The sequence below is a fragment of the Callithrix jacchus genome, chromosome 8 (assembly GCF_049354715.1).
Source record: "Callithrix jacchus isolate 240 chromosome 8, calJac240_pri, whole genome shotgun sequence".
In the NCBI taxonomy this organism is placed as follows: Eukaryota; Metazoa; Chordata; class Mammalia; order Primates; family Cebidae; genus Callithrix; species Callithrix jacchus.
Window position 1 is genome coordinate 128,915,404 of NC_133509.1, and position 19,837 is coordinate 128,935,240.

The window sequence follows — 19,837 nt, forward strand, 5'->3', positions numbered from 1 at the left end:
CAAGGGTTCCAATTTCTCCACGTCCTTCCAAACATGTTGTCTTCAGATTTTTTTGTTTGTAGCCATCCTAATGTATGTAAGGTGATTTGGACTTTCATTTTCCTGATTAATGATGTTAAACATCTTTTCATATGCTTCTTAGCTGTTTGTATATCTTCTTTGAGAAGTATCTATTTGAGTCCTTTGTCCATTTTTAATTGAGTTTTGTTGTTGTTGAGTTGTAATTCTGGATATTAACTTCTTATCAAATATATTATTTATAGATATTTTTCCCATTTTGCAGGTTGCCTTTTCACTCTGTTTATTGTGTCTTTTGATGCACAAAGGCACACTTAAAAAAAATTTAGGGACAGGGTCTCACTCTGATGCCCAGGCGGGAGTGTAGCGGCATGATAATAGCTCACTGCAGCCTAGACTTCCTAGGCTCAAGCAATACTCCAGTCTCAGCCTCCCAAGTAACTGGGACTGCAGGTACACGTGACAGTAATCAGGTAATTTTTAGAGATGAAAGTCTTGCAATGTTGCCCAGGCTGGTCTAGAACTCCTGGCCTCAAGCGATCTTCTTGTCTTAGCCTCCCTGGTAACTGGGATTACGTGTGCCAGTCACTGTTGCCAGCCTTAGGCACACTCTTTATCCATGCATCTTTTTATGAAATACTCAGTGTCTACTTGAGTATCCCAGGTCTGGGCCTAGCATTAAGGGAGGCAGCAATGAATGGCTCCTGACTCATGTTGGTCAGTTTTGCATATCTGTAAGGGAATACCTGAAACTGGGTAATTTATAAGAAAAGAGGTTTATTTGACTCATGGTTCTGTAGGTTCTACAAGCATGGCACCAGCATCTGCTCAGCTTCTGGTGAGGCCTTGGGAAGCTTTTATTCATGGCAGAAGTTGAAGGAGAGCAGGTGTGTCATATGGCAAGAGAGGGAGCAGCAGTGAGGGGAGGAGATGCCAGGCTCCTTTAAACAACCAGCTCTTGCATGAATAAGCAGAGTGAGAATTCATTCATTAGCATGGGGAGGGCACCAAGCCATTCAAAAGGGATATTCCCCCATGACCCAAGCACCTCCCACCAGGCCCCGCCACCAACAATGAAGATCACATTTCAACATGAGATTTGGAGAGGACGAACATCTAAACCATAGCAGTCCTTGACTTTAGAGAGCTCCAAATCCAACAGAGGAGATAGAGAAGAACATTGCATTCTGGGAAATTCTGTGGCAGAAAGGACATAGTGGACTCACATTTGAGTGCATAGGTGGAGGTATAGTTGGTCAAGGGAGATTGGGAATGTGTGGAAGTCTTCCGGGAGAATATGTAAGATGGTGAGGTCCTGAAAATGTTCCTGGATCTGGCATGCAAAGGATCAGAGGCCTAAAAGAGCAAGGAATGACCTTTGTTTATTCCTCAGGACAGGAGCATAGCTGGATATTGGCAGCAATAAGTTTGGGGAGAGGCAAAAGCCAGTTCATGGATGGCTTGCTTATCCTACAGGCCATACAAGGCTGCCGAGGGGTTTTAAACAGATGGATGGGTCAACACCATCACTTCTCCCTGCACCACAGCAGCCAATAGATACATCTCCATTCAGTGTTCTATATTCCTGACCTTGGACAGTAGGAGGTGATGGTGGACTAGGATGGCAGTGGTGGAGATATTATGAAGTGGTCAGATTCTGGACATATATTAAAGGGTAAGTGGACAGGATTCATTAACAGACTGGACATGGAATGAGATGAAAAGAAAGGAGTTAGGGATGATTATATCAATCAAAAATAACAACAGAGAGAGGGGCTCTTCAAAAGAGTTTATTAGAGAATGAATGACAGGCAATTGCAATCTGGGATGACACGTGCTATGGTGAACCATGAGGGTAGAGCATAGACATACCCAGAGAGGTAAAGGAAGGGGTCCAAGTCCATTTGTGTTGCTATAAGGCAGGGGTGTCCAGTCTTTTGGCTTCCCTAGGACACATTGGAAGAAGAAAAATTGTCATGGGCCACACATAAAATGCACTAACACTAATGATAGCTGATGAACTAAAAAAAATTGCAAAAAAATCTCATAATGTTTTAGGAAAGTTTATGGATTTGTGTTGGGCTGCATTCAAAGCCATCCTGGGCTACATGCAGGTCACGGGCCATGGGTGGACAGTCTTGCTATAATGGGATACCTGAGGCTGGGTAACTTATTAAGAGTAGAATTTTGTTTGGTTCGCAGTTCTGCAGGCTGTACAGCAATAATGATTCTGGCTTCTACTTCTGCTGAGGGCCTCGGGCTGCTTCCACTCATGGTAGAAGGAACTGGCATGTCACATGGTGAGAAAGAGTTTCAGAGTTTTCTTCAACATACAGTTCTCATGAGAACTGAGAGTGAAAACTCATTCTCATGAGAATAGCACCAGCGCATTCCTAAGAGATCTGCCCCCATGATCCAGACATCTCCCACTAGGCCTTACCTCCAACACTGGGGATCAAATTTTAGCACAAGACTTAGGGAAGTCAAACAACCCATATTCAAACTGTAGGCTCAATAACCATTTTGTAATCTGTGAATATCAGGTATTCACCAAAATCAGAACCTTAAAGTTAACTATATAGGCATTTTCACCAGTAACTCAGAAGATTCAGCTCTTCTCATTAAACCAATAACATAATTAGTCTTACTTATTAAAAAGTCTGCACAAAGATTATTTTGTTTTGGGTAGGTTTATAGTTGTATAACCTTCTATGCCACACCCTGACACCTCAAATTATCTACTAGAGACATATATAAAATCCAGACAAAAACGTATGCTGAAAATTCTGAAGGCACTTCTATTTTTACTTTACCAACATTTTTAAAGCCAGTTTGTTTGGTAAAGTTATACTCAAGTCACATGAACTTGACAACTCCTTAGACTTATTTACTTTTATTTAGGAGTACTCTTAGAAGCTAATTTGGCATATACAATGTATAACAGTAAGTATACATACGAATAAACTCATCTAGACTGGTATACACACATGCCAACGGAAATCCAATAGCTTTTACCTTGGAAATCTAGCCATGAGATAGCAATACAAGCTCACTGGTTTTACTTTGTTTGCCCGAAGAGGTAATCCAATGAAGTTTGTGAACCCAAATTTTGGGTAAAGCAGTTTTCACAGTAGTTTGATTTTTAAAGACCAAACATCCCCAGATTCCAAAGAACGCTGGGGCCAAACAGCACCAAAGGAGAACATTCATACTAACCAGGCCTGGCCCTGCTTAGGATAACAGCACGAGCCTAGATACATGCAACTCATCCCACTTTCCCATTCAGCAGCAAACTCCAGGTTCCAAACAATATTGGGGCCAAACAGTATTGCAACTGTGAGAGAAAATTCTGAGGAGGGCTTAGTACTAGACATCAGAACCTGTGGTGAGGGTATCCTTTTTGGAGAGGTTGAGGTCTGGAGGATCCCCTGGGGGTGCCCTGCTTTGCGGTTCAATCTGAGTGTCAGACATCTCTTAGGTGGACACTGGTGCCATTTTGCATGTTTTCCTTCCAGAGGTGATGGCCTACTATGAGCTTTCCTTTTGTCCTTGGATGAAGGCCTTGACTTCATGCATCCTTATAATTTGATATGGCCACACTTTCCCATGCTTCCTGTCCACTAACGTTATAGCCACGAACCTTAATGACAGGAACTGGAGGCTGGGTGGGTTTCTTTTGTCCTTGCCCAGTCTAATAGAATGAGTAGGAGAAAGGAGGTCAAAATGCCTAAGAGACATTATCTTTTGCCATTAAGGGTTCATCTGTTTGAGAGAAAGAAAGAGAGAAGCGAAAGAGAAGAAAAGTAAATCCCAAACTTTGGACTTATTTCCTGGTTGGTTCACCAAAATATGTTACCAGTAGAGGGTATCCAGGTTCTTGACTTTTTGAACAAAGAATTGGACAGAAGGCACAAGCAAAGCAACGAAAGAAAGGCACCGATTTATTGAAATGAAAGTACACTCCACAGAGTGGGAATAGGCTCCAGCAAGCAGCTCAAGAGCCCAGTTACAGACATTTCTGGGTATTTAAAAACCCTCTAGAGGTTTCCCATTGGTTACTTGGTGTATGCCCTATGTAAATGAATAGGATGTAGTGAGATTACAGTTATTTACTTGGTGTACACCCTATGTAAATGGAGAGGATGTTTCCTGTCATTGCTGAAGTAAAGTTACAAAGTTTTTATTTGGGCATGGAAAGCTGGGGCTTTTCTGTTTGACTTAGGTTCCCTGCTTCCAGACCCTATTCTCCTGCCTCAGTTACAGTGGTCTTTCTGCAGGGTTGTAGTCTTCAGAGAGTCTTGTAATCATTTTTATCATAGTCTTGTGTGAATGAGAGGCCCTCCTTGATAGCCTCCTGCCTCTATTTAGTTGGTTTGGCATAAGTGGCTCCATATTGATTCTGACAACTTCCACATTTTCCTCTCTTGATAACCTTTCTCTAAAAACACTGATGATCAGTCATCCAGTGGTTAGGTTTTGCTTATAGCTCAGTACCAGGATGGACTGTCCTCGTTGGCCTGGTCCCATATTGGAGGGAAGGGATTGACAACTAAGAGTCAGTGTCAAAACCCTTTTGGCTAAAGTAGCTCTCAGGCTAAGTCTGCCTGGAGTTCAGTGTTAAGTGCAAGTTTGTCAGTTACATGGGTGTCAGTTATTATTTCAAAGCACTGGACCAAGCAAGCACTGTTCTGTTAGCTATTGTATTTCTGTAGAAATTTGACAGGCAGTAGGTACAAAGTTGAAAAAGGACCATGCAAAGCCAAATTAATAATAATATGATGACTCCAGTATGCATAGCAGTTTTGAATCATGAACCCAAGCCCGACGATAACCAATTAAACAAACCAAATGACTACAGGGAACCGGGTGAGACTTACATCTGGCTCTCAGAAGAAACTGGAATCATTCAGGATTCAGTCCACATTGTAGGTAAAGAATAAAAACTGAAAAACGTTGAACAAGATCACAATCTAATAACAGGGTTACTATGGATTTTTTTTCCGAAACATGATTTTTTAATACCTCCATTTCTACCAAAGGTAATCAAAATAAGACCAGTATGTTTCTTCAGTATGTTGAGCCTCATCAGACTTTGCCTGACTGTTTACTTCAGTGCAGGAAGAGTGGTGATTGACCACACAGGACTCTCAGACTTAAAAACCTCTTTAGGCTAGGAAGTCCGACTAAGACAGACTTTAGACCCTATAGCAATACCTATAGACGATCTTCAGTATGACATCCTAGTCAACATTTTAGTAATATAACCAACATTTGCAGTTGTATCCTGTTAAAAAGAGGGCAGATTCTTATTAAGCTTATGCAAATATTTACCACCAAAATGAGAACACTCATATGTAGTTTCCAAATTTTGGAGGTATCAGGTCTGGGGGTGCGGAAAGTAAATGTTTCCATTTTGTTAACAAAAGTGTATTTTACCTGCAGCTTGTAACTGCAGTGAATGAAGTACTCAGACGATTCCAGCCGAGCGGGGCGGGGAGCAGCTAGCTCTTCTGAGACAGTGCCCTACCAAATATTTATTGAGAGAGCTTGCTGAACTACAATTCATACAAAAAACATCCACCCGGGGGCGATTTGTGGTGGGGTCATGAGGCACATATGGCCTTGTTGACTATCTCTAAAAGCATTCAGACCACATTCTCAGGAGGTGATCTTTATCACACTTTTCGTTCCTTGTCCTGTTTTCAGGGTCAAGGAGCTAGAGTCTCCTGCACAAACAACATACATGCAGTGCCTCAGTATTTTTCCATGCCTCGAACTCAAATGCCTTATACGTAAGCTTGAATATGTTGCCATGCAACCCCTGCATTAACTTGTTATGAGCTGCAGATAGCTTAAAAAAGATTTCCTTCTATATGGAAAACAACACATTAGGAAGCATCAGCAAAACTTCAAATTGAAATCATTTTGCAAGCTCCTGATCCTTCTGCCTCAGCCCCTTAAGTAGCTGGAATTACGGCCTGTGCCACCACACCCAGCTAATTTTTGTATTTTTTTCTAGAGATGGGGTTTCGCCATGTTAGCCAGGCTGGTCTCAAACTCCAGCCTGTTGGGATATAGGTGCAGACTTTCACTACTGCACCTAGCGCTGCAATTGTGTCTCTGCGGTGAGAATCTACACACCAATGGAAAGATCTGAAACTCAAGCCCTGCTGTTCAGATTCTTTTGTCCCATGAGGTGATCCCTTAATGTGGTACTCTCCCCATTTCCCCAGGGATGGGGCTTCCTGAGACCCGTACTGCAGTGATTGTTATTGCTCTTCTGGGTCTGTGCACCCAGTGGGGCCACCGGGCTCTGAGCTGGTACTGGGGAGTGTCTGCCAAGAGTCCTGTGATGTGGTCCATCTTCAGGTCTCCCAGCCATGGATATCAGCACCTGCTGTGGTGGAGGGGGCAGGGGAGTGAAGTAGATAGACTGTGAGAGTTCTTGGTTGTAGGTAGGTTGGGTGTGCTGGCTTTCTCGAATGCTGGTTATGCTAGCAGTGATGGTGTCAGGTGGACAGACACAGGGCTTCTGGTTAGCCAGGATGTTGCAGGCAGTGGTATTAACTGTCATTTTCTCCTTCCTGGGAGCAGGATTGTTCTGTCATGAGTTGCTGTAATGGCCTGAGTTGGTTGGCCTCCAACCAGGAGTTGGCACTTGCTAGAAAGCACCAGCTACAGTCTTAGCAGTGGCATATAAGCTTTGTGTAAGTTGGCCAGGGGAGGTATTCTCATCACTAAGGTGGTGGGTGGGGCCATAAAGCTCCCAAGGGTATATATCTTTTGTGTTCAGCTACAAGAGCAGGTAGAGGAGTACCATCAGGTGAGAGAGTAGGGTTAGGTGAGTGTGGGCTCAGATTCTCCTTGAGTGGGACTTGCTGTGACCACTGTGGTGTATGTGGGGCTGGTTCTCAGGCCAGTGGGATTATGTTCCAGAGGGGAGTGTGGCTGCCTCTTCCTAGCAGTATTGTTCACCAAGTCAGTGGGGATAGCTGGTAGCAGAAGGCCTCACCCACCTCCCATGCAGCTGGAGAGGCTGGTCTCGCTCCTGCAGTGCCCCACTAATAGTGCCACGTTTAGATCCAGGCATCTTATGTGTGCAGAGCTTAGACCTAGTCCCAGGCCATAAACTACCCTGCTGAGCAAGCAAGCTCGGCTTTCAGGTTTCTCCCCTCCCTGTCTGCCTACAATGTCAGCTGTGGCTCCTGCCCTCTTGTCTGCAGCAGTTCCATTCATCCCCTGGACTCTGCTCAAGAAAGTTTGTGCCCAGCTGAAATTATTGCAGAATTCAGTTGGAAGCTTCTTCTACCCTGTGACCCCTCCCTGATTCTGCTGAGTTCTTTGAGCACCCCTGTGAGATAGAGTCAGGGATAGCTTCCCTGGGCTCAAGCTGGAGACCAGGAATGTCTACAGAGCTCTTCCTGCTGTTGCTTTCACTTTTATATTTTGCACAACTCCCTAAACCCATTCCAGCTCTAAGTAGGGTTAAATCCTCCCGTGATCTGGATTTCCAGTTCCCCAGTGAGGATGTGTGTTTGGAGGCAGGTTACCCCCCTCGCACTTTGGGAACTCAGTTTTTTGCTTGTCTCGCAGAATATACAGTGACATGCTGCTTCTTTCAAAAAATCTGTAAATTCTTTCTGTTTACTTGTATGGTCCTGCAGTGGTTCTTTGATGTTTGTGGTGTGAGTCTCCACACACTGGTCTGTCCATCCAAGTGGGAGCTGCACATTAGCTTCGTCTCCTATCCACCATCTTCCCTGTTGCTCCCCACCATGATGTTTGAACATATAACCAGCTAGAGTACCCAAAGGAAGGTTGTCCTGGTATGCCTTAGAATTTGGGAATCCCATTCCATTTCTTATTACTTCTTGAGAGCAAAAGAAAGTCTTATAAGCATTTAAGGAATTTTAAGGATTTGGGCAAAGTGTTTGTTTTTAAAAGCATGACTGACACAGGGATACTTCTTTTACTTGGTGGATGGGCTTTGCCCTCCTTGTCTGACTGGCAAGCATGATTCTCCTGTTGCATGGAAGTTTTCCTGAGACTGGTAGCCATCTTGTGAAAGTCTTGCCATTTGTGCTCAGTTTATTCTTACATAGGGGACTTTGTTTTTTGAAGACCAAAGTCCCTCATAGTTGGTGGTAGTTGCCCTAATGGCTTTTAACTAATCATCCCATGCCCAATGTTGGTATATTCATCTTTCCTCTTGAAAGTTATTGAGAAAAAAGGGGGTGGAGGGGAATGTAAAAGAGTCATATCATTTACTGAAATGTGTGAAAACCAAACATGAAATCAGAAGAGAACTCACTAGAAAGACAGACTCTTTACACCAGAAAAACATAAAAGACAGTATGTTTTATAGTCCCGGGAGGGATGCAGAATCCTTTATTAATGCAGCCTTATCCAAACCAGATCCTGAATAAAGTCAAAACTCAACCAACAGGTGGAATTCCAAGAATCCACGTGGAGACTCACTGAGGCAAAGGGGCCAACCATGGGAAAGAGCAGATGGGGCTCAGGTGGGTACTGCACGTGATTCCGGGGGCTGCTGGTCCTTCCGAGGTGAGCTTGCTTTGTGACCTACTCTTCTGACACCAGATTATGTCAACCCCAAATAACAGAGGAGGGAGGCACTCCATTGAAAAGAGGTTACTCAGGAATGAATGACAGGGGATTTTTTTTTGTAATCCCAGAATGCATGTACCATAGTGAACTATGGCGGGGCCGCAGATGTAGCCAGGACGGCAAAGGAAGACAAAGGTTTTTAAAGGCAGAATGAGGAAAGTTACATAAGTGGTTTGAAACGATGATCCTTGGCTACAAGTGTGGCATCAGCCCAAGATGGAACAGGCAGTTGCTGGGCAGTCACCCACTCAGAAGTACTCTTCACAGAAGGCTGCAGTGGCTTTTTGCAAGGTTGCGGTTTGCAGAGCATCTCTGTAATAGCTCTTATCATGGGCATGTGTGCATGAGAGCCTTCTTGGTGGCCTGCCTCCATTTTGTTATTAGGATTTGGCTTAAGCAACTCCATTTTGATTCTGACAACTTTCATAGCGTGAAGGCTTTTGAGAGAATGGATTCTAGGTTCAACAGTGACTTGGGCCAGAGCAGAGGCAGGGAGACAACTTAGGAAGCTCCTCCAGTCATCCCACTGAGAGATGCAGGAGGCTTAGTCCAGGACTGGAGCTGCAGAAGTATGAGGAATGGTCAGACGAGATATTTCTGAAGGTGAATAAGCATTCACAGGTAGACTGCTGTGAAGGAGAGAAACTCCAGGCCGCTTAACCTGAGCTGCTGAGAGAACGGGGCTGCCCTTACAGAGCTTGGGCAGCTGTTGGAGGGACAGCTTCCAGAGGGGAAGTGGGAGTGCACTTGGGTCACTCTATGTTTGAGGTGCTTCTCAGTCACCCACAGGGCCTGTGGAGTAGGTCTAGGCTAAGCACATCAATCTGCAAGTCACCAGAGTACTTAAGGCAGTGGGACTGGGTGAAGCGCCCCGTGGCATGGGGCTAAAGCAGAGGAGCCTGAGGACTGACCCTGGAGACACCCACAATACGCTGAGATCAGGGAGAAGAGCTGGATGAGACTGAGAAGGACAGGCAAGTATGATAGGGGGAACCGTGGAGAATAAGTCCTATTTTGGATGCCGATGAAGAACATGTGTTGGCCTCCTGGGGCTGCTGTCACAAAGAACCACAGATCGGATGGCTTAAAACCACAGACATTTACTCTCTCACAGTTCTGATGGCCAGAAGTCTGAAATCAGAGTGTCCTCAGGCCATGCTGTCTCTGAAGACTCTTGGGGAGAATGTCCATGCCACCCCCTAGTTTCTGGTGGCTGCTGTGACATCCTTCCCTTGTGGCTGTGTCGCTCCAATCTCGGTCTCTGTCTTCACATGAGCTTCTCCTGTGTGACTCCAAGTATCTGTCTCTACTTTTCCCTTATAAGGCCTCAGTGATACTAGAGTAAGGGCCCACCCTACTCCAGTATGGCCACATCTGAATTACATTTACAAAGACTCTATTTCCAATTAAGGTCACATTCACAGGTACCAGATGTGAGGACTTGAACATATCTTTTCGGGTGATGCAATGCAAGCGCACCAAAGATGTTTTCAGGAAGAGAGAGTAATCACCCGTGTCAGACACTGCTGAGCACTGGGAATGTTGAGGCCCAAGAGGGAGTGTTCTGAATGGGCACCAAGGAGGTCAGTGGGGACTTTGTAAGTCCAGTTTCCTGGGGACTGGGTTGGGAGGAAGGCTGATGGGTACAGGTTTGAGAGCGCATGAGAGGAGTGGTGGTGCATGAGTCGTGCCTATGCTCACATCTTAAAGACTCACTAATGTTCTAGTGCTTTGCGTTAGATCCTCTCACTAACCCTGGGAGGTGGCTGCTCTCATTATCTTACACATTTTATAGAGGAGACAGGAAAGCTAGGTAACTGCTCAAGGTCATGCAGTTCTGAGTCTGGGTGCCTAACCACAGTGCCATCCTGCCTCTCCCTAAATAGACAGAACTATCACAAGAGCTTTGCTCTAAGGAGCAAAGCAAAGTGAGGCAGCAGCTGGAGGAAGATGGGGTGTGAAGGGAGAGGTTGTCTTTGTTTTACTGGTATTGGGAATGATCCCAGAGAGAGGGAGACTTTGATGATGCAGAACCAAGGGAGGCACTACTGGAGCGTGACTTGCAGTAGGAAGTAGGTGGGCCCAGTGCACAGAGGGGACAGGCACACAAGCGGGGAGGCACACAGGTAGCAGGTGCAGGCGCTGCTCGTCACAGAAGCGGAATGTGGGGGGGCGGGTGGGAGGGTAGGCTTGGTGATGCCAGCGAGGGGAAGCTCTCTTCTGGTTGCCTTTTCTTGGTGAATTAGGGAGGCAACAGAGGAGGTGGTGCTGGTTTGAAGATCAGGGAGCAGTTGTGAAATTTGCATACTCTCCGAGAGTGGGGAGTGAAAGGAACAGAAAGACACAGTGAGGTTGAACATGAGAGAGGAAGAGAAGGGGAGAGAGCTGAAGGGTGTGTGAGGGGCACTTGCCATGAGTCGGAATGGATTCTAAATGGGCGAGGAGGGTAGAGAGGATGTCGGTGAGTGAGGAATAGTGTTACGGGTTATATTGTCCCCCCACCCCACCAAAAATGTCTCAGTTCCCAGTAGCTGTGAACGTGACCTTGTTTGGAAATACTGCCATTGCCAATGTAACTAAGATGTGAGTTAAGATGCAGTCGCACTGGAATAGAGTGGCCCCTCTTCCAATATGACCACTGTCCTTACGAGCAAAGAAGAAACCTGGAGCCACAGAGGGAGAAGGCAGCATGAAGACAGACGAGAGATGAGCGATGCAGCCACAGGCCAGGAGCACCAAGGATCGTCAGCAGCTGCCAGAAGCCAGAAGGAGGCAGAGGAGGACCCTCCCTGAGAGCATTCAGACAGAGCGTGGCCGTGCTGACTCCTGGACTTTGGACTTCTGGTCTCCAGAACTGAGCGATAATTGACTTCTGTTGTTTGGAGCCACCCAGGTTAGGGTCCTTGGTTACAGCAGCCTAGGAAACTAAGACAAAGATCAGAAATCCCAGGGTGGCCAGAGAGCTCCCAAAGCTTGTGTTAAACTCAGAAAGCTGGAAAGGAAGGAGTCAGGATCTCTAGGGGGCTGCTCACTGCTGATAACAGGGAGGGTACCATTTTGTTATTTATAAGGTCTAGGGCAGAATGCTAATAGAACTAATAAAACCTTCTGTCATCTGAGCCGTCCACTGTGGCAGCTGCACGCTACACGTGGCTCTTGGGCTCCTGAGATGTGACTAGTACATGAAGCACTGAGTTCTATGTTTTATTTCATTTTTAATTCATTAAAGTTTAAATAGCCACACGTAGCTAGCGGTTACCGCAGTGAGCAGCACAGGCCTAGGGTGTGACTGAGGGAATGCGCGTCACAGAGTCCAAGATCTTTAGAGATGAGGAAGTAAGAACGGAAAGACACGTTTATGGGAAATGTCATCTGAGTAGAGATTGAAATCATAAGACAGGTTAGGAGTCGTGATAGAGAGAATGGGAGGACCTGAGCCATGAGCTAAAAGCTTCAAGGAATGGCAGGGAGTGATGGGAGGCTTGAAGCTGATTTTTGCACTTTCTCTTACTTGGCTGAGACCAAGGCCCCTCTTCTTGGGGAGCTGGCTGAGCTCACTCCTGCAGGTCCTGAAATCTCCAGAACTTTGGTCCTCGCTGCCAAAGCATCCCAGTCCCTACCCCTGTGACAGCCATTGTCAGATGTCCCTGCCAGCCCTGAGAACTCAAAGCAGTTCAGGAGGCCCAGGCATGCTCTGCCCAGTGCTGCAGGGGGCTGGGCCGAGGAGACAGGTGACTTCTGATGGCAGGACCTGCTTCCTGCAGAAGGTGCCATGGGCGGAGCCCTGAGGATGGGGCCTTCACCTCTGACCTATGGCCTAGGATGGGTCAGGGGCTTCAAAAGAGGGAAAGAATAGCAAAGCTGAATTTGAGATGGAGCTATCAGAATCAGAGTGGACCCACCCTCACAGGTTTGTGGTGTTTTTGTTGTGTTTTGTGTTTTTTTTTTTTTTTTTTTCGTCTCCAGGTAGGTCTGCTGTGGCAGCTGTGATCTGAGGAGGTGAGTCACTAGGGGAGGAATTCAAGCCCTCTTCCTCCACATCTCCCCAGTCCTGAACCTCTGGGAGAAACTAGCCTTGACCAAACCCAGGGGTCCCCAAGACATATGTGGGTAGCAGTGGAGTGGGCAGAGTGATGAGAACCTTGAGCAGCAGGAAGCAAAGCACAGCCATTAAAAGCTCAGGGCTTCGGAGGCAGCCAGAGCTGGGGCTACTCTCAGCTTCCACCAAATATAAACCATGCGACCCCAGATGAGTCATTTGAGCAGCCTGAGCCTGGGATTCCTCCCCCTCTAAAGCGGGGCCCATGGTATCCGTGGGGACTTTTGCAGGGAGTATGTCAGCTGAGCTGTGTCTCATTCCTCAAAATTATTTGACAAAGCCTGGTAGCCCATCCACTGAGTCAGAAGCTTTTGAGCTGCTGTAAAGCAATGTCCTCCAATGCAGTGGCCAAAACTAAAGAAACTCATAACATTTCTCTGTCACCTGCATCACATTTCAAGTGTTTAACATGGCTACACTTGGCTATGATTGCAGATAGCTCTCTGACTGCACTGCTCTGGAGATGTGGGGGAGCCCTGGAGGACCCCCACATGCTTCTGCAGGGCCCTCAGGGCCTCCATCCCCTCACCTCTTTGGAAGAGCAGCTCTGATATTGTCTTCTGTCAACCTTGTGCTTGGAGAGATCATATTTTCCTTGCCAAAAGGGAAAGTTTGAAGACTTCTGTTTTTATTTGACTTCAATGTATTTATTTGACATTATGTGAACAGAGGCCCAGGGAGGGCCAGTGAGCCCCACATGGTATCAGTGAAACAGTTCTAAACAGGCCTGGGAATTCAGATTCTCCGGGGAGCCAGTCCACTGGCTGCTTTCCACACTGACTGCCCTTGTTTTGGGATCCCATCCCTGCTCCAGGTCTTTCCCAAAAGCACAGCAGACATCACCTCCACAGGAAGATGTCAGGGAGGTCTGGGGAGTCTCTCTCGTGGGGCCAACCCCAAATCTCCACTTGCCTGCATTTGTGGCTGTGGTGACTGTGCCTGTGGGGCTCAGTGCCATGGGCTTCACCTCAGGAGGAATCGCTGCATCCTCCATGGCAGCCCAGATGATGGAGGGAGTGGAGTTGCTGTGCGCAGTCTGATGGCTACTCTGCAGTCAGTGGGTAAGTGTTCCGGACAGGATGTCCAGAGCCAGGAGATGATCCAGCCCCAAGGCTGGACCCCAGGGAGGCCTTTCCTCTCCCTGCAGTTCCATGACCCTCAGCCTCCTGAGCCCTTTTTGTCTTTCTGTCACTGTCCTTTCTTCTGGTTGGAGGTGGGACCCAGGGGTACAGCCTAGGAGATCTGCATTCCTGGTGAACCCTACAAAAGCCAGGCAGGTCCCCTCCCTTCTCTGGGCCTTTGGAAGATAAGGAGCCTGCCATTTCTCAGGGTCTGCCCTGTTGCTGGGATTCCCTCACCAGAGTTCCTGCCTCTTCTCCAGGCAGTGGCCTGCAGCAGCCCCTCCCAAAGCAGAAATCCTAGGGTTTTAGGAAGTAGAGGTGGGGAAAAGGGTTGGGCTGCCTGGACCTCAGGCATCTGGAGGGAACCAGGGTCTCTGGCCTCCAACCCCCTGTTAGGAGCTTCTACCCCTCCCTGTGCTCTGTGCTCACCCTCTCTTCTCTCCCAGGGGCAGCTGGATCCTCCGTGACATCTGGAGTCATCCTGAGCTCTGCTAGGTCAATACTTGGAGCCTGGCTGAGTTCCTTTCGCACCCTCAGCTGAACACCACACTGAAGCAGGGAGGTGACTCTCTTGATGGAGATGACTCTCCTGGGCCTCTGAATGACAGTCCTCAAAGGACAAGTCCCCTACTCCCAAAACTATTCCAAGGAAGCATGAAAAATAAAGGCAAGATGCTGCTGATCTTCTCCTAGCATCGGTTCTCTGTTCTTGTGGTCAGGATAGAGTACAGTGCTGCAGCAGGAGTGCTGGGCAGGGAGGGACTCAAGAGGAAGGAGCATGGGATGTCTATGACCAGAGCCAGTCTGACTCCAGGCTTTCCACTCACTCTGTGGTCCTGAGCAGGTCATGTCTGCCCTTTGAGCCTCAGTTTGCTGCTCTTCAGTTGGGGGAGCCAGCCTCAGCGTTATAGGATGGTGTGGCTCTTGGGTCATTGCTTGAGCCATTGACGCTCAATTATGAAGCCCTTTGTCCCCATGCCTGACTGATCCCTTCCTTTTCCACCCAGGACTTAGGATGTGGCTGTATAATTACTCTAGAAGTTCAGCAACACTGCATTTGCCTGGCCGATGGGCCTTCTTTATACAGGTAGAGAGGTTTCATTCCTCCAGGGAGCTCTTTCCCTCTCAGCACAGAGCCCAGGCTCCTTGGCCCCCAGATGGATTGAGCACAGCCTGTGAGGATGGGCAAGGGGCTGGGACTTCTAAGAAGTAGGCCAATGCAGAACACCCATTTCCAGAGACCTACTGTGTGCCTGGCATCTTATTTGGGACCTCCTGTGTGCCTGGCCCCAGATCAGGTGCCAGGTGTCCTATGCACACTGTGCACACTGACCTGTCATCTGCCACCCGGCACCTGCCTGGCCGTTAGGATAAGCCACACTTGACTTCTGGAAAGCCTGTTAAGACTTGGCCTCTGATCTCCACCTCAGTCCCACTCTGGGCTGTTTGACCTTCACACTTATTATTCCTTTACAGCTGTATTCCCATGGGCTCTCCCCGGGATGCTGACTGAACTGACTCCCACAGCTCCCAACTGGCCTCAAGGGCTCCATCCCACATGATCCCCCTAGCTGCAGAGGATCACAGAGATCCATCTCTGCCCCGGGTATACAATGTTGGGGAAGCCAGCCCTTAATCAATGATGTTAAGGGACTTGGGGTAAATGACAGAAATGATCACGTTCTCCTTCCTTTCAGCATGGCTGTATAGCTCCTCCCATCAAGAAGCAGAACTTTCTTTCCCCTCCCTTTGCATCTCTTCTGGCCCAGGGAGTTGCTCTGGAGGATAGAACGTGGTGGAAGTGATGGCATGCTAATCATGAGCCTGGTCCCTAAGAAACCCTGCAGCCTTCTGCTGCACCTCCTGGACCCCATCACTGCCGTGAGAACAAGTCAGGCTGGACAAGCACACAAGGCCCATTCATTCCAGACAAGGCCCCAGACATGGAAACAAGCCCAGACAAGATCTGCAAAAGCCGACCTGCAGCTGCCTGCAGATGGGTGAGGGACCCAGCTGAGACCAGAAGAACCACCTGCCTAGATTGCTGACCCACAGAATCATGAGCTACATAACTCTTTTAAGCCACTAAATTGTATGGTCACTTTTTATCCAGCCACAGGTAAGACAACATAAGACAACGTGTACAGTCACTGAAGAGGATCAGGCTATATGGCTCATAGGACAGAGAAGGCAGAGATTGATTCTAATTGTAACTACGTGAAAAGACTGCCTGGAGTAAGTGCTGTTTTACTTAAGGATTATGTAGTTGTAAGTACTAGAAACTTGACAGCACCTTGCTCAGAGTTCAATGATTTTAGTAAATCATTGATTTACTAAATGAAAAAGTCCAAAGGTAAAGTATGCTTCAGGCAAGGTTTGATTCAGCAGCACAACGTGGTTGTCAAAGACCTGTCTTCTGTTCTTCATTTCTGAGGCATCAGCTACATCCGGTGGCTGCCAGCTCTCACGGTTACAAGACAGCTGTTAGCAGGCTCTGGAAGCTACCTTCTTTATTCATGTCTCCCAGAAAGAATATTTTTTCATGCACTTTCTCCTGAAAAGCAAAGAAACGTCTTTCCCAAATGCCTCTAGTAAATGTTAATGCTGCTATCTTAAATGAAGTCATTTACTCATTCCTAACATCCATTAGTTCGGCCTGCAGGATGGGTGGGATGAGATGATTTGTTTAAGTGTACCTGGGCTCACCTTTAGAAAGTTCGAGGAGAGCCCATGCCTCTGATACACTCACAGTCAGGGCAGGAGCTCCTATACCTGAGAGAGGTTTCTGCTTCAAAGAAGAGAGGGGGTTAAGGGGCATTGAGTCTGTAAAGGACAGCATGGGGGATGTTCTGAGGGAAGACCGGGCCTCGTGGACCCTTGGGGGAAACTAAAGCAGGCTCCCCACCAGGTTCACTGCTTCTCTGTCTGTCTTGTTATCTTCTCACCCCTCCAGCTGCTAAGGAAGGCAAGTGGACAGTAGGTTACTGTCTTTTTAGCTTTAACTTTACAGCATGGGATTATATTATTTTCTAATGAAAATTCGCATTTTATTGCATTTAAATTACTTAAGAAATCTTGAAGTACCTTCTACTCTTGGAGTCCTAAATTCCTACAGGTAAGGCTGAAGCCCCTTTATCTCTGATGAGCGTCCTTGCCCCTCATTCTACCCCAGTCCCACTCTCAGCAGTAAAGAGCTGCTGCGATTTCATACGTTTCTTTCCATGGACCCCCCTCCCTTTTATATTGTGATAAAAACTCATAGAATTTACCATCCTGACCATGTTTTTTTGAGATGGAGTGTCACCCTGTCACCAGACTGGAATGCAGTGGTGCAGTCTCAGTTCTCTGCAACCTCTGCCTCCTGGGTTCAAGCGATTCTCCTGCCTTGGCCTCTTGAGTAGCTGGGATTATAGGTGTCAGCCACCATGCCTGGCTAATTTTTTTGGATCTTTGGTAGAGACGGGGTTTCACCATGTTGGTCAGGCTGTTCTCCAACTCTTGACCTCAGGTGATCCACCCGCCTCAGCCTCCCAAAGTGCTGGGATTACAGGCGTGAGCCACCTTGCCCGGCCACCATTTTTTAAGTACAGTTCAGCAGTGTTAGATACATATTCACGTTGTTGTGATACATCTCCAGAATTTTTTCATCTTGTGAAAATGAATCTCTGTCCTCATTAAACAGATCTGCTCTGTCCCCTCCCCCTGCCCTGGGAATTCTGCCTTCTGTCTTTATGAATTTGACCACTCTAGGTACTGCTGATTGGTGGAATTATATAGTATTTGTCGTGTGTGTGTGTGTGTGTGTGTGTGTGTGTGTGTGTAGAGATGGGGTGTTGCTTTGCTAGCGTTTCCTCATCTGTAACATGGGTGGGGGTGTCCTACCTTTTTCACATTAGTGAGGAGATTACAGAAGAACACTTACCTTACCTGCCATATACGCCTTAAAATGTGATTGGTTCTGATTTCCTAATTTTAGTGTCTTTTCAGCTGCTCCATGGAGATATAAGGAAGTCCCAGAACTGTCTAAGAAGTTGGCACTGGGGCTTTCAGGAGGAAGAAAGCAATACCCCCCTGCTACCCCAGGGGAAATAACATCCCTCATGGCCCTGGGCTAACACATGTCCTTTGGTAGCCCCAACTCCCCAACATCCCTCCTTCCCTCACCCCAGGTTCCTTTCCAGGCCTGCTGTCCCCACAGCTTACAGCAGCCTCCCTAGCCCCCTGGAGCTCCTCATGTCTTTCAGGATAGTGGGAGGCAAGCCAGGTTGTGTGCCCATCCCGTCCTCAGAGCTCCATCCCTTTGGCTGAAGTTGAGGAACTCTTACTCTCTAGGCCATGGAATTCACCCGAGCAGTGACTGGTGTGGCCAGGGTGGCCTCTGGCTGTGCTGCAGCTTTGCCTGTGGGTGAGTGTTCCTGGGAGGGGCTGCTGCTGGGGGTGAGGAGGCGACTGTGGCAGGTGTTGGTCCCGTCCAGGGAACCGTGGGAGAGAAAATGGGGGGAACACCTGCAGCCTTGCTGCCCTGCACTGTCCTCCCACAGCAGGTGTCCGCCCTGGCTTTTCATCTGGGAAGAGGGCAGGGGCAGGCTTAGCCCTGGGTGTCCCGCAGGTCTCCCCACCTCTCGGCCCAGACTTCCTCCTGCCTAGCCCAAAACTGTCTGTCTATCACTGAGTCCCACTCTCTTCAGCTCTTCCTTCCCCCAAATTCACCATCAGAATTAATCTCCTTTGGGAGTTTCCCTTGTCAACAGGGCCCCTGCACCCTATGAGATCTCAATCCAGAGTACTGATTTTAACAAAATTTCTTCAGCCCACATTTTTCACTGGTTTCTGTGAGATCTCTTTCTGGTTTTATTTATTCTTTCTCATTTGTCTTCCTTTTCATCCTTGATTCCCCTCCCTCAAAGTCAGCCTTTCTGATAGATTTACTGTGTGTCTGTTTTCATATGTGTTTTTGCAGAAAGGGTATTGCGTTTTGTTTGCATGCGTTGTAATTGACATGCAGGAGAGTGTGTGATAGATCCCATTCTGTCGCTGTTTCCCACACTGAACCATATTCTTGAGATCCATCAATGTTATTCAGTAAGCATCTAATGCTGGCTTCTACCTGCTGGCAAGTGCTTCTCTGCATGTATCCGCTGCCCCTTACCTTTCTGTCTCCTGGGTGGACATCCAGGGATTCTCCCAACTCCACCAGCACAAATGGCATAGGCTTGAATGACCCCTACCCTGACTTCTGACCCTGCCCCAGCCTCTACCCTCTATTTGAGCCCTGTGCACTCACCCTTTGCTGACCCTGTCATCCTCGGCTGCCCTGACCCCCAACACACCTATCCTCAGACGCTTGGGGGCACTGGAGGTTAGCTCCTTCATGCTGGGGTCCCTCATAGGCACCCTGTTTTGCAACTTGGAGGTAACTGGCCCTTGGCAACACACACCACTCTGTGTACCCCCAACTCAGTGCAGAGAAGTGTCATGAGCAAGTGAGGACCTGGGCCACACCCAACAGTCCTTTCTGTTTGTCAGATATGCAGATGACTTCTCAGTTTAAGATCAGGCAATTAGTAAAATTAAAAAAATAACAGCTCAATTTGAGCCAGTGCTTTTATGTCCTAGTCATGAAGTCTAGCACTTGTTTGTCCATTTGTTTAATTCTTGTAACAACCCCAGAAGAAGATAAGAAGATAATACTATCTCTTATTTACCAACAGGGACAATTTACTGTTGTCCAAGTGCTCTGTGCAGGACAGGAGGGCGTGGGGGTGCTGCTTCCAGGCTTGGAACAGGCGGTAGAACAATGAACAACGACAAGAAGTATTAATATGCCTGGCACAGTGCCTCACACCTGCAAGCCAAGTCGGTGGAGGGGGGGGAATCACTTGAGGTCAGGAGTTTGAGACCAGCCTGGCCTATTGGCCAGGTGACACCTGGTGACACCCTGTCCTACCAAAATGCAAAATTAGCCAGGCAT

The 19,837-nt window shown here is 47.6% G+C and overlaps 1 non-coding gene across 2 annotated transcripts in view; it reads left to right on the forward strand.

Annotated features, from left to right (window-relative positions):
* The window catches only part of LOC103795903 (uncharacterized), a 30,149-nt gene extending 15,590 nt beyond the window's left edge, over nucleotides 1-14,559 (forward strand). The window contains exons 4-8 of one of the 2 annotated variants that reach the window (XR_008474570.2): nucleotides 2,221-2,318; nucleotides 8,465-8,540; nucleotides 12,613-12,645; nucleotides 13,560-13,806; nucleotides 14,313-14,559. This is a non-coding gene — a transcript (uncharacterized LOC103795903). The remainder of the gene's footprint in view (nucleotides 1-2,220; nucleotides 2,319-8,464; nucleotides 8,541-12,612; nucleotides 12,646-13,559; nucleotides 13,807-14,312) is intronic. The other variant, XR_001914094.4, reaches the window with a different exon arrangement.
* Nucleotides 14,560-19,837: the final 5,278 nt, after the last annotated feature.